General features: G+C 36.9%; 1 protein-coding gene and 1 long non-coding RNA gene across 12 annotated transcripts in view; both read left to right on the plus strand.

The window, feature by feature from the left end:
- The window catches only part of NLGN1 (neuroligin 1), a 375,670-nt gene that overhangs the window by 327,165 nt on the left and 34,461 nt on the right, over nucleotides 1-14,044 (plus strand). The window lies entirely within an intron of this gene.
- LOC308199724 overlaps nucleotides 1-14,044 on the plus strand; it is a 54,368-nt gene that overhangs the window by 15,789 nt on the left and 24,535 nt on the right. The window lies entirely within an intron of this gene.

Genomic DNA, 14,044 nt, shown 5'->3' on the forward strand with positions numbered 1-14,044 from the left:
GCATGCCTGCCTCCAGCCAGATGTTGCTGAGCCTGCTGTGCATCTGTAGAGAAAGCTGTGCTGCTGCATGCAATTTTCTCTGGGTGCCACAGGAGTTTTCCTTGTCCTTCAGTTACTCCCATACATCCTGAATGTATGGCTGAGTTTTCAAGTTACAATCTAACCTATATCTACACTTACTTAACATGTAACTGTGTTGCAGTCCTCTGTTTTACAGACCCCCCATCTCCAAAAGTGACTTCAGTAGCTGACCTGATGTATGGTGCCTAGCCAAATATAACACAGCCATGAATGTCATAAAGCTGCATTCCAGCTGTGACCGTGGTTTGGGGAATTTATTTTTTCTGATGGACTTTTCAAGAATAGAGAAGGGAGATTTCTTTTTTCTTTGCTCTGTGAGGTGTTTTTTTTTTTTTTTTTTAGAAATTCTAGAAGCAAGGACTATAGTTACAGAAAGTAACTGGACTGTAGAAAGTGTTTTTAACACTCAACAATAGTTATTTTTCTCCATTCCATTGAATTATAAAGTTTCCAGTAATGTAAACTAATATGCAAGAATTTTTCTTACAAATCATTTTATATATTATTTGATCTTCTGATTGTTTTACACCCAATGTCTTCTCTTCTACATCAGAACACTAATAGTAGTAACCACTTGCATGTATGGACCACTTTGACAATAGCACATGCCAGCTTTAGAGTTTCATATATTGTTAGAAGAGGAATTGTGTGTTGGCTGATTCTCTTAGATGCTAAAGGCTCGGATGTGTCAAGGCAATGTTTTGTGTGTGTGTGTATAAATAAATGTATGTAAACACATACGTACACAAAGAGATAATATTTATAAAGTATGTTTGTAAATATATATTTTAATAAATGATTAATTTAAATTTAAGGGACTTTTCCCATGTGTTTAAGGAAAAACTCCCTGATTTAGCTGTGAGTAAATTTAGTGAAATTATATACGGTCAAGTCCAGTGACTTAAACTTGAGGATTTTACATACACGATGAATAAGCAGACTTGCTGGTGGAAAGAATGGCAAGAATACTGGCATTGTCTGACTTGTTAGGGAAGCATTGAAATTCTCTCTAAAGCATATGGGAATAATATCTATACACCAGCTAATATAGTATGAATATCTTGGAGGGGCAGTAGAGATCAGCTTTAAACTCAGTGTATTAGCTGTCCTTCTGTCTTTCTGATCAATAGCAGTACAATATCTAGGTTAGCTTTTATTCTGTGAGTTCTGTAGTATGCTTTTGTTTCAAATAAGAAAAATTTCTAATGAATGCAATACCCCACTTCCTTGTGCCTTTGTTTTTACCATCACTCAGCTACTATATTAGAGTATGCCAAATGTAGTGGCTTAGGTTAAAAATAAAAACAAAAATGAAACAATTTTTCCTTTTGTCACTGAAATGCCACTGAGCAATGGCATTGTTCAAACAGAACACAATAGTACAGTGCAAATATTGTGTCATACAGTAACAGTTCATTTAGTTCTGCAGGCTTAATTTTGTTCCCAATAAATTAATTTTAGTCAGACAGAGGAGGATTCCCAGTCTACATTTACATTTTCTATAGGATACACAATTGCATCCTGACTGATAACTTCTGTGAGGCACTGAATGGAGCTGCCAGTTTAGTGAAACAAAGAGCAAGAGCAAGGTTCTCATCCAGAGGATTTGGGAAACCATTAAGAGTATCTTCCTTAATTTCTGTGGGCATTGAACCAGAATGCAATGAATTGCAAACCTGCTCCAGGGAACCTTTTTGTTACAAAATATATGATGAGACCACGGGTGTTTTAGTAACGTAGACTTTTGAGTCTTCTAATCTTTGCTGTAGGTGGGCAGTAAGGTGTTTCTGTGCTCCCAGTCACAACACATAGCAAAAGTATTTGCAAGTGCAAGTAGTTTGAACTATTTTCCACAGTTACTATTCAAAGTAAATAATCTTTGCTAACTTGGTAGAAATGTTTCTATTATTCTCTAAACACTGCTTTCTAGATGAAGACTTGCTGGTGTGCTTGAAGTAGCATAAACATCCCATTGCTTTATAACTTCAGCTAAGCATTAATTACTCAAGTGTTTTAGCACTAAGTGTTATCATATTGATTAATGGGTTTAAATTTGAAAGTTTTAAAACTCTCTCAGTGCCCAAATAGTGCACGTCTGAGAGCTTGGGGAATGCTCAGAGCCCAGGCTTCGGTACGTGTCCTATTAATTCATGTTAAAGAGCTCCCATTCTTCTTCTGTTCCAGGATCTAAAGTGGTTACAAGTTATTCCATGGATTTCTTACTCAAAAAATAGCTTTGACAGGCACAGTAAAATAGGTACCTGTATTTAGCATAGGTTAGATGTGAATATGAAGGACACCTGTAATTAAAGGCATGGGTCTGGGGCCTGGAGAGGAACCAATTAAAGGCATGGGTTTGGGCTGAGGGGCCCAAACCAAGCTCCTGGAAGCAGGAATTTCCTGAGCCACTTCCCCTGTCTGGCCACAAGTCAGTTCTCCCTTCTGTAAGAGACAACTAGGGGATTAGCTTTCCAAGCCTATGGTGACAAAGAGTATTACCGAAACTTGCTAAAAAATCTGTGATAAGGTTTGATTAGAAGGAAATAAACAAAATTGGAAGTGTCATGAACTACAGTGAACTCTGCTCTTTCCTCAGGGCAGGCAGGAAAGCCCTGATGAAGCTGGGCTGATGAGGCCGAGTGCAGCTATCAGGGCAAGGCTCTGTGTGACAGAAAGTGATATGCAATTCCCAAGAAAGATCCACAAAAGCAGTGGATATTTAAAATGGCAAGAAGAAAGATAACTGCAGTTGAGCTTTTTCATTGTAAACAGGATCCTAACATTTAAAATAAGTATCCCTGCATAGTCTTCAACAGAAGATCAAAACCCTATAATTTTAACATCAAAAAGCATATTCTGAATATTTTTTTCAGTGATAAACACCCCTTGCTGTGTCTTTTTTTTTTTTTTTTTCCTCCCAGAGACTAAGGCATTCAGACTCTAGGGTGGAGGTTGTTTGTGTCTCTTCTTTTCAAGAGATGTTTGACAGCTGATCCCAGGAGAGGGTCTCAAAGTCTTTAAAATTTTATTAAGCTGCAATATTTGGAATTTTGAGGCTAGACTTCAGCCTTTGAGGGAGAGTTTTCAATGGCTTGAATCGTTTAAGCTGCAGTGCTGCAAGAGATGATTTCAGCAATTTGCCACAGACAGTTCCTTAAAGGGACAATGAGGCATTGGTGAGCTTTATATGGTGCGTGTAAGCTTCAAATTTTTCATATAGCAATGTTGGAAGAAACACTGTTACGTCTATGCGGTTTACATGGTACTTAAAATAGCTTAGACAGCCTCAATTTCAGATCAATATGGACAAAGAAAACAAAGCAATTTAACAAAACCACTCAACAAATTTTTATCTCAATCTGAAAGCTTGTAAATGTAGGTGAAAGCTAAGCTCAACTCTGGGATGCTTAAATGAATTCATTTTAACCCACCTCGTAAAGGAGCATTGGCATTTCATGCCTTTTCAGTGCTTAGCATAAGGTCAGGTTCTGTTACTTCTGCTAAGACTGAGACATAGGAGAGCTGGTTAATGTAAATTTTTAGCATGAAGTCTGTATGAACATGAATAGGCAGAGTGGGAGGGAGAGAAGGATCCAAGCTAAAGTTATTGTAAGCCATCTGTACCACTGTGAAACCTGTCTTGATTTTTCCGTCATGGGACTGACCAAAATATGTTTTACTAAATGGGGTTTATATATAAGCATAAGAACACGGTAGAATAAGACTTACTGAAGTTAGGAAACCTTGGGTGGAAAGAATCTAGTAGATTCCTATAAAACTGGAAATTTTGCAGGTTTACTGACTGATATATACTATGCAGATGCTTAGCAATCACAATGCTAAATCTGTGTTTCAGCGATGCGCATTTGTTCACTATGATTTTCAAGATTTAGGCAATAATGACCATTTTGGTGATGTAAGTGACATCCAGGCCTATTGTAAAATTCTACAAATATAGACTTAGGGATCCATGGGAAAAAAAGTGCTTTGTGTTCTCATTCTGTTCATCAGTGAAGTAAAGCCCTGTATGGTGCAGCATCAGCATAGACTGCAGATAAAAGTGGAAAATAAAGTTTGCAACAGTGTTTTCCCCTTCTTCAGGGAAGATCTGTAGTGGTAACTATAGTGCCGGTAGAGGAAAAACATAATGTTAAAGTATCTCATAATAATGACTTTTCAATTCATCACTGCAGTAAGCCAACTGTTCTCCCCCTTGGTGTCACAGCAGTAGGGAAATTTCAGATGCAAGGATCCACAACGTTGTTATCTACTTTCTGTCTTTGAACAGACCCAAACGGCATAATGATAGTGTCTGGTGCCGTGGAGTGAGTTTCAGCATCCATCTGCCCTGGCTCCTGCACCAGTACTCTGTGTCATTACTAGGTACTCAGTTTAAAGATATAGTCTAAACAATTTCTTGTTAAGGCTGAAGTGAAGTTCTAAAAAAGAAATTATTGGAGAATTAGAGCAAATTTATTTTCCTTACAGATAAGTATTTAAAAACTAAGCTATTGCAAGACAGGTGGTAGGATTTCTCCAGCTTACTTTGAAAGTGGAGGAAACGCACAAGCATGTGTCTACATTTCAGAGCTGTGCAGAAAGCCCAGTTATTCTCCTGTGCTGCAGAATATTGTGCTGTAAGTGCTGTATGTACATCACTTCGGAGATTAGACTGTCTTGAGCTATTTTAATTTCACCATATTTTCAGCTTCCTTAGATCTTACAAGTGCACATACATCCTCTTGCAACACGGTTTTCCATTGCAGTTTATTTTCTAGTGCTTTTTTAATTTGTCCAGCAGCAGTAAAGATGTTCATTATTTTATTCCAACATTCCCCATGTGTGAAAAGTTTGCTGAGCTCATCCTTTAAATGACTGTTTTGATTCTTTGCTATGCCTGCAGGGTCCACATAGATAGTATGTGGGCAATATCTTCTAGTTAGGAATGAATACTTCGTAGGATGGAGAGGAAATACTGATCTCTATCAGGTCCCACTTGGAAATGTCATTCTTGTATTTCAAGAACCAGAGTGAAGCATGTTGTCAGAGAATACAACCAGATATTTCAGAAATATTTGTTTTGTTAATCTGTTTCAACTTTTGAATATTCGGTTTGAATGAACTGATTTTCCAGATGTGTTTAGCAGTCACCGCTCCACACAAAGATACTAATGAAACTGTCATTAACTTTAAAAATCTAATAGAATTCCTTCAGTGATGGACAAGAGATATAAAAGGATTCCAGACTCAAAGAACTGGTGAAAAAATTAGTCTTATAAATGAAATAGGTTGTCTGGTTTAATTCTGAAATAAGTTCTCAGCTTTCAGTTACTACTTTCCTGCTGAATTCCTAAAAATCTGCCAGGTGAGCTGCTGACCCTGCTGCCGTGACCAGTTAGCTGAGCAGAAGGTTCATCCATTTTCCTGAACACTTGCCTTTTAAAACATACACCGTGGGCAGTGGTCACAAATTAAAGGTCTGAGCCTGGACCCTTGAGGCCACACGTGCAGGATGTGGGCTGCAGTGTTGCCACCTGGCACCGCTCCACTTCTGCGTAGCACTAATTGAATCCTCAGCAGGAATTCCCTGCAGCACCGACCCCCGGGAAGCTTGTCGGGATGCTGAGCCAGAGCCGGCGCTAACATGAAATCGGAGCTCCAGCTTCACGCTGCCTACTGCCAAGAATCGCTGTGGGAGAGCGGTGGATTTGTGCCTCAGTACGAAAGTCAGCTTCACGACAGAAGCCAAGTAACTAAACGGAGAGGAAAGCTAGCTGAAGACTATCAAGCCATATGAAAGCTCTGCATGTGTGTGTTTGTTTTTAATAAAAAGAGTTAGCAGCAGGAGGTGAATGACCTATTAATCCGTGTAAAGCTAAGGCCAGCATTTATAAAGACCTGCACCATTTGTAAATTCAGATGTGGAGGCTTTCAATGAGCCCAGCAATTTGCTTCTGGTGCAAAAGTGAGAAGCAGCTATGGCTCTTTGAGGTCTTTTCAGTATGTTCATAAGGAAGAATATATGGCTTTGGATGTCTCTTTCTCCAGATTTGTTGATAAAATTAAAATCAAAACTTGTCAGTAAGCCTTGAATTACATTTGATGTGTCCCTACTAAGCTTTCCTGTTCCCAATTGTTTAAGACAGACTAATGAGACCAAACTTCGTAAACCTGGAATTTGCTCATTGAGACCCAAATCTAAATTTCTCTATGTATAGGGAAGGTGAGTCAAAATTTATGGACATCATGTTTTCTCTGTCACATCAATCCCTTGTACCTAATTACTGAAGATGTTTTATGCAAGGATGGGACCTTTCACATTTTAGAGTTCAACTGCTTGTGCTGCTTTTACATTTTGTAAGATCAGTCTCTAGCAACAACAACCACCAAAAAAAGTTTTTCACATATCTCTTGGAGCACTTCAGAGTTTGTGCATGTTTTTAGTACCTCTACTTAATCCATACTATTTGGCTTTTTTCCCCGTTGGAATGATTGTCCCTGGTTGCACCAGTTCCTGGTATAGTACCCAGTATCCACAGTAACAAAGACTGTGGAAACATCTCAATAGCATTATCCTCCCGTGTCCCTTCTGTTAGGTCTCATTCCCACCAATCCTCCTGTCAGTTGCCTGCTTGTACCATCTCTACAGGTGCTTCTTAAATACATTGCTTTCTACTACCTGAAGGCATTTGGGCGCAGCCCCATAGCATTATACTTCGCCGGTCTCCTTTGAGAGACCAGAAATTTAAGGGGGATACCTTTTCAATGGAGACCTGTTTCCCAGACTCCATGCTTCCAAGAGTGTTCTCATGATATACCAAATAATCATCTATTATATCGGGGCACTCTTACAACATACTGTAATAATATAGCACTGCAGTCTCATTGCTTCTTTGATGTAATATGTCATCGTAACAGTGGCAGACAAGAAGCAATGTGCTTTAAACAGCCTTCTATCATACAAGTTGTTAAAATGAGTTTTCAGATGGTAGTGAAAATATTTGTGGTAAGTTCTCTGTATATCATTAAAATCATTGTTAGTGCTCACGGTGGTATAATTTATTGTAATCCAAGAAACAATAATTCAGGTTCCAGTCCAATCTGTTGAAAGTTATTCTATTTTTCCTAGGTTATCTTGCTATTTCTAATTTATTTAATGCTATTACTATGTTTTATATTTTTCAGAGAAATCTTGTAAGCAAGATAGCAAAATCAGAGTATCTTGATATTTATGGCTGCAGTATTAGAGCATTTTTCTCTTCAAACTTATTTGAAAACTGTATTGAAAGAAACTTTTAGTCTGGGTTGCTAAAGAAATAGGACTTAAGTGATTATGCTGTCTGCTGTTTTTACTGTACTACCTCCTGTCCCTTTTCTCATACCAATAGGTTGTTAATCTGTTGGTCAATTCCAAGCAAATATGACTGAAGTTAAAGATCTAAAAACATTTCAGGGACAGACATGCTTCATGTATGTGAGGAGTCAGATAAAAGAGAAAGATATGCCTTAATAGAAGGAAGCGAAAGAATCATGAACACGTGAATTTAACTCTATTACTAGAGAGTAAAGGTGATAGGAAAGCAGTTTTCATAACTCCTGCAGCTCATGCAAATTATTTTGATATATAAACATAAGAAAAGAGTTACTCAATTGGCATTTACAGGAAAATCCAGTGTGTGCTGTCCACAGCTATTAACCTCACAGCTTTTAGTTCCCTGCTGAAGGTGCAAAGTTTCATTCCAAGTGTTTGTTTTGCAGCCTGATTCCATTATTGATTACCAAAACACTGTTCATGAAACATCTTGTCTATCACAACAAATCGCTAAGTGACTCTTGAAAAAGCTTTTAATGAAGAAGTTCACATGTGGTCACAGTCACTGTACATGCTTTCTTCTTTTAAAATTTTGACCTGGATCAGCAGTTTGAAGTTAATCTTTTTCGTTGTGTAAAAGATCGTTTTGGGTGGTTTTCAAAATTTTTTTTTGAGAGGAATGATATTTTTCTTTTCTGACAATAAATTTGCACATAAACTTTATTTGGATCTAGTGTTCAAATTCTTGTAATCCAAAGATACTCGGATAATAATAATAGTTATAAAAATATCTCTCATGCAAAACATATTAAAGATAAGGAAAAATGTTTTTTTTAAACATTCTCTTCTAAAATAAAAGCTGAAGCAAGACACAGATGCACATTTTTCATTCTGCCATAGTTTTGGAATAGTTGTTCAAAATAAAAATTAAAATTGGAGATAAATGGAAGAAAACATTTTAGATCTGTGAGAAGTCAGATAGAAATGAAGGTACCATCTCTGGACGTGCAATGAGTTGGGCGGTCTAAACTCTTTGGGACGTAGTGTTTGTTTATACGTTGGCATTCACCATTGTTTGGGTAGCCGTGGTAAATTACATCTTATCTGCTAGTCCAAAAGGATGTGTATTGGCTTCATGGTTTGTTCTGTTCTTAAAAAAGAATTTGAGTTTTAGTACTTTATTTCAGTAAAGGCTTTAGAAAGAACTTAAAAATAAAAAAATCCACAAGCCTCTTAATCGTACTCAGTAAATGACTCATTCATCCAACATTAATTCATACATAGTATATCAACTTCTAATTTCTGTTTGATTTTAGTTATAATACTCCTTGAGCTTATTTCCTCACAATTTAAAAGTGACAGTTGCATTAACTTAATAACCTTTACAGAATAAATGAGAAAGCGGTAATGCCTTTAATAAATGTTTTTCATAAAATACAATTGTTACAGGATACTTAAATAGAAATATCGTGTGGTCAAAATAAGAACAGAAATGAATGAGACAGGTAATGTTTTCTTGCTAATAGCAACATCTCGAATGTCTGTAATAATTCTTATAATAACTACTCAGACACACTGCAAGCTTTGTAGCAATGTTTGCACTTTGCCTAACTTGGAAATTCAGAAGTTGGTGACTGGAGAAATTGGAAACAACATGTACTGTTATATTGTTAGTACTGTATTCACTTGGGGGGGGGGGGGGGGGGTGTCAAAGACAAACCTTAGTAGCTATGAACCTTAGGGTCCTGTGCTGATATTCTGGGCAGGAAATTTATTTTGAAAGGTTATGATGTGGTGTGGTTTTTTTGTTGTAGTTGTTGAGAAATGAATGCAGAAGCATGGTCAGTTTGCCAGGTAATGTTCAGGTTTTATAGAAGCTTGGTCACAAAACGTGTTATCTCCATAAATAGGATTTCTGAGTGAATGTTTCTTAATATGATTTAATGAAGACATTGAATGAAGAGAAGGACATTATTTTGTATTTGGGAGATGAGCAATGGAAAAGATGAAGTAGTGAATGGAAGAGAAATGCTGACCAGTGAGAGGTTTTACAAATGAGAGTTTGGGAGCATAGCATCTAACTGTGGGAAGGAATCAATAAGATGGTTTTACATTGTTCATGTTTAGATACTGAGGTGCAGCAATTTGAACGCATATATATAGCTGTATTTTTCCCTCTTTATGTCTGAATATGTTGATTTGCCCATTTAGTCAGTTAAATCTACTAGCATATAATAAATAGTACATAACCTCTGTGTGAGTTGCTGTTAGTGAAATGTGTAAGGGATGGTAATTTTAATAAATGAAATAAAACTGACTTGAAAGACAGCTTCTGACTTAAAACAATCACTTAAAAATAGATACACTATCCAAAACAACTTCTTTGGCTTTTAAGTGAGGGACTTTCTCTACTAGGTGTTGGTTTTAATTGTTTTGGGGTGATTTCTCCATAAACTGCTAATAAATTTATTGATATCTAAATGCATCTATTCACTGTTGAGTTGGCCAGAAGCTGAAGGGCAGCACTATCGTGTTCTTAGAAGTGTCACTGACTATGCTAATGATTTGACAAAGACATTTCATGAGCCATCCTGATCTGTAGTGCTCAGTAAAATTTGTAGTCCAAATACTTATGTCGCAGTGTGCACCATACTACCCCTGGTAGGTTAATTTGACATTTATAGCATTGCTCAACTCAACTGCTTGGAAGAAATCTAAAGAAAAATATCTCAAATGGCAAAAGTTCAGAATTTTGTTAAAGAAGGCAAGTGTCAAAAGAAGAAAAAGACATGACTTTTGTAGGAAATAAAATGTTATTGAATTGTTCACCCAGCCTAATAACTGTGTAAAATACAAAAACAACAATGACAGACTCTAACTAAACAGTAAGAAAATGTATAAATGAATTTCTAGGGAAGCTAGTTTCCATGTTGTGTGCCTAGCCACTGATTACAAAGAAATTCTGAAAAATTAATCTCATAATCACATCCTGATGACTACAAATATATGAGTTGAACTGGGGATAATCACATCTACCTCCTTCCCACTCTTTTTAATCTGAAAGAATTTAACAATCAAAGGTCTCTCCCTTTTGTTGCATTGTAGTCTGTGATCTGAACCAGGAAAAAGTATATACTGCTGCACACAGACAGTTCGATTCATGCTTTCAGAAGGTGTGTTGTTCTCCACAGAGCCTCAAATAGAAATTAATTTATTTAGCTGAGAGGTGCAAATAGAAAAGCCAGACAATATTAGTAAAGTAAATCTAAGCAAAGATAGTTTGTTGAGATGTAGCTTATGAAAGGAATAGCAAACCACAAACAGCAAGCAAGGCTGAACAAAAGGAAAATATTGATGCCTCAAAAAAAGCCTTTTAAAAAAAAAGAAAAAAGACAAGAGAGCCTAGAGCATTTTTAGGATCTCAGGCTTCTACATTAGTAGAAGAGGAAGCTCGGTTGCAGCAAGCTCTGATAGCCCAGATCTTTGTGCTCTTACACAGCAACTAGAACTGGAAAATCCTGGCATGAAATAATGAAGCAGTATTTTACAGTTTTGGGTTCTTATATCTGTGGCCAAAATATCTGTAGAAAAAAAAAATAATAATTAAAAAAAAAATCCCAAGTCTCTCAGTTCAAAAATCTTTAAGCAGTGGGAATGCAAAATGTTCTGGGAGTTCCAGCTGAAGAAAAATCTACCTGTGGAAAAATGTTATATGTCAAAAGAAAATGTAGTCACAACTTAAGAAGACTTGTTAGAGTCTTCAAGGAGGATCAGTGACTCCCTTTATGTATTCTGAGAGTACCCTGCCTATGACAGATAATAAAAGAGAAAGGATTTCTGTGCAGAATTACTTTAATTTTTTTGAAAAAGCTATTAATAATGAGCAGTGCCGAAGTTCCAATGTAGAGCAGGTGCTCCACACAGCGTTAGATAAATGAGGCCACTCCACTGGAGTTGTTTTGTACATTACCTCTTTTTTAAAAAAAAAAAGTTGGGTAGGAGTGTTAAAATGAAATATGCCACTGCTGAAGCCACTAGTGAATAATCTGAATACACCGGGACTCGTGCCCTAATAATGCATCTTTATATTATAAAGCAAAGCATATGATAACTATAGTGGTGAACCATTATAAAGCAACCTGATATTATTGTACTTGTAATGTCAACTGTTTGCACAGCTGGTTAGTGTAGGATAAAATATAAAAATGGAAAAGTATTTGGAAAAAAAAGACAATTTTCTATTGTTTCCCGAAATTTATTTTATAAAATATTACTATAGCATGAACATAGCTGCCAAAATTTGTGTTTATCGAAACTCCTATTTATTTCCAGACATGGGACCTCATTACGCTAATAGTATACTATTATGTGAATGTATTTTCTATAAATGTCTAGTATCTGTAAGTAGTTTAGTCTCTATGTCCCCAATGCAATATATCAAACAATAACTCATTTGTCAAAGAGAGACAGTTCATTAGTATTCAGCAATCATTTAACTGAATAAAACAGCAACAGTATAAAAATTGATGTTGCGAAACTTAAGAAATGAGGGAATAAGGAATGTGTGATTCAGGAAATTGCAGGCCTGCCCTCAAGGGCCATTTTTAGGTCACTTGTCTGCATTTTAATATTACATTTGTTTTACAGGGAGTCTCCAAGTTATTAGGTTGGGAGGGAAGCCAATTTGCAACCATGACATCAATATCCAGGGGGGTTCAATAAATGGGAACATAACAACACTTGGGACAGAGTCAGGGTGAAAAGGTGTAACACCGCCAACTGTGGTCGTGTAACTCACTTTTGCAATTAAATTACTGGATGACATAAACCTTAACTTTTAACATGTTTAAGTCCTGGGAAAATTTGTTCTTGAAATCTCTTACCTTTTAAGATAAGAAAATAAGTAGGTGGATGTCTATATGACTTAATTTATGATACTTCTTGCGTTCCCTTTAGAATTCAATTACTGCGTAAATTCATACAGATGTGTTTTGTCTACCTGTGGGCAAGTTTGATAAAATGCCAGCTTCACAATTTTGTTAGCCATTCTGCACAAGTATTAGATGGGTAGTTCTCAGTTTCTTGCATGTGTTTTGCCTCTTCCCAAACTAGCAATTCCTTTTCTTCTCACGTGCATGGGTCTGTTTTACGCTGGTGTGCATTATCTGAATTGTAGAGAGTGATTTTTTTACTGACTTAGTTAAAGGAGGTGTTTTCAAGGGAGATTTCAAAATATCCCAAAGTACCTCATCTGTCACCACTGCTGCTTAAGGGCTGCTTGAATATGAATCTCTTTTATATGAGGAGTTTGGAGGATGCTGTGTATGGCCTTTAAATACCTTGCTAGGCAAAGATGAGTTTTCGCCTCTGACTCACAGAAAATGTCAGCAGCAGACTTTGTGAATCTGTACATAGTTCTACATATTGCCCACCTCAGGTCAGAGACCAGCACTGCCAGGGTACTCTTGCTTTAGCTGTTCTGGCTGCCATCATTGTCTATTCAAAAGAAAGGGGTGTATTCTAAAGCAATCCATTGCTTTTGACATGCAATTTGTGCATGTTTTATTTTTAATTGGGTTTTTGACCTGAAAATAAATGAATCAGAGAGGTACCTAGGTACTGGGGGGAAGTTAGTTTTCTTATATGCTCGAGCCAGATGTCTCTCATGTCAGGCTTATTCATGAGGATGTGCCTGTTCGTTTGATTCAATATTCTGTTCTCCTGTTATTTTCCTCCTAAAAGAACTGTAACCTCCATTCATCAAGTCTAAGATTAGCCATCTACGGCTTTTCCAAAAATACCAAGAGCTACACAGTTGCTGTTGAATCAGAATTAGAATAAAACCTTCTTATAGTGCTTTCTCTTTTATATTCAGCACCCTCATTTCCATCCTTCACAGCTAAATCGGGTTATTTAGATTACAGCAAGGTCTGAACCAACTCAGATGAACAAAATTATCTACAGAGCCTATTTACATTTATTTAATGAAACACTACATTGATTATTTTTATTTTAAAATATTTTTTAATGAAAAACCTGAATTTGATAAGCATAAAACTATTGTGAATTAAAGTTTAAAACTGAAGCTAGCTTTTTTTTTTTTTTTGATAAATAAATACGTGAATGTGATTTCAGAGCAGGATGTAGATGATGTTTAATTAAGAGACGTATTGGAATGGTCACTCAATAAAATTCAAAAGATAACAGTTCCACAGTGACATTTGAAATGCTTATCCTGAGCACTGCAAATCACTTTCACCAATTCAGCTGCAGCTGTGATAAATGTTTGTAAACACCAGGTTTGTTTTAAAAACTTACAAGTACATATGCACCTGGAACCCAGACACCTGACATGTTCCCATAAGGAAGCTTTGATGTAAAGCACCCTTCCCATGCACCGCTGGGCTGCGGAGCGATGCCAGCCCTGCTGCTTGCAATCCTCGAGCTGCCACGGTGAGGACATCACGTTGCTAGAAATGCCCAGCGGTGGAGCCACCCATTTAGGATACATCAGGTCTCTGTATCGTATTCTCACAGTGCAAAGCAAGCCAGGGTCAAATTTTATTTTATTTCACACAACCACAGAATTGGAGCCCAAATCTGAATCAACAGTATTTCCCTTGGCTGGTAAATGGTAGCCAAAATATGGCC

This window comes from Anser brachyrhynchus, assembly GCF_964034855.1.
Source record: "Anser brachyrhynchus genome assembly, chromosome: 9".
Classification (NCBI taxonomy): domain Eukaryota; kingdom Metazoa; phylum Chordata; class Aves; order Anseriformes; family Anatidae; genus Anser; species Anser brachyrhynchus.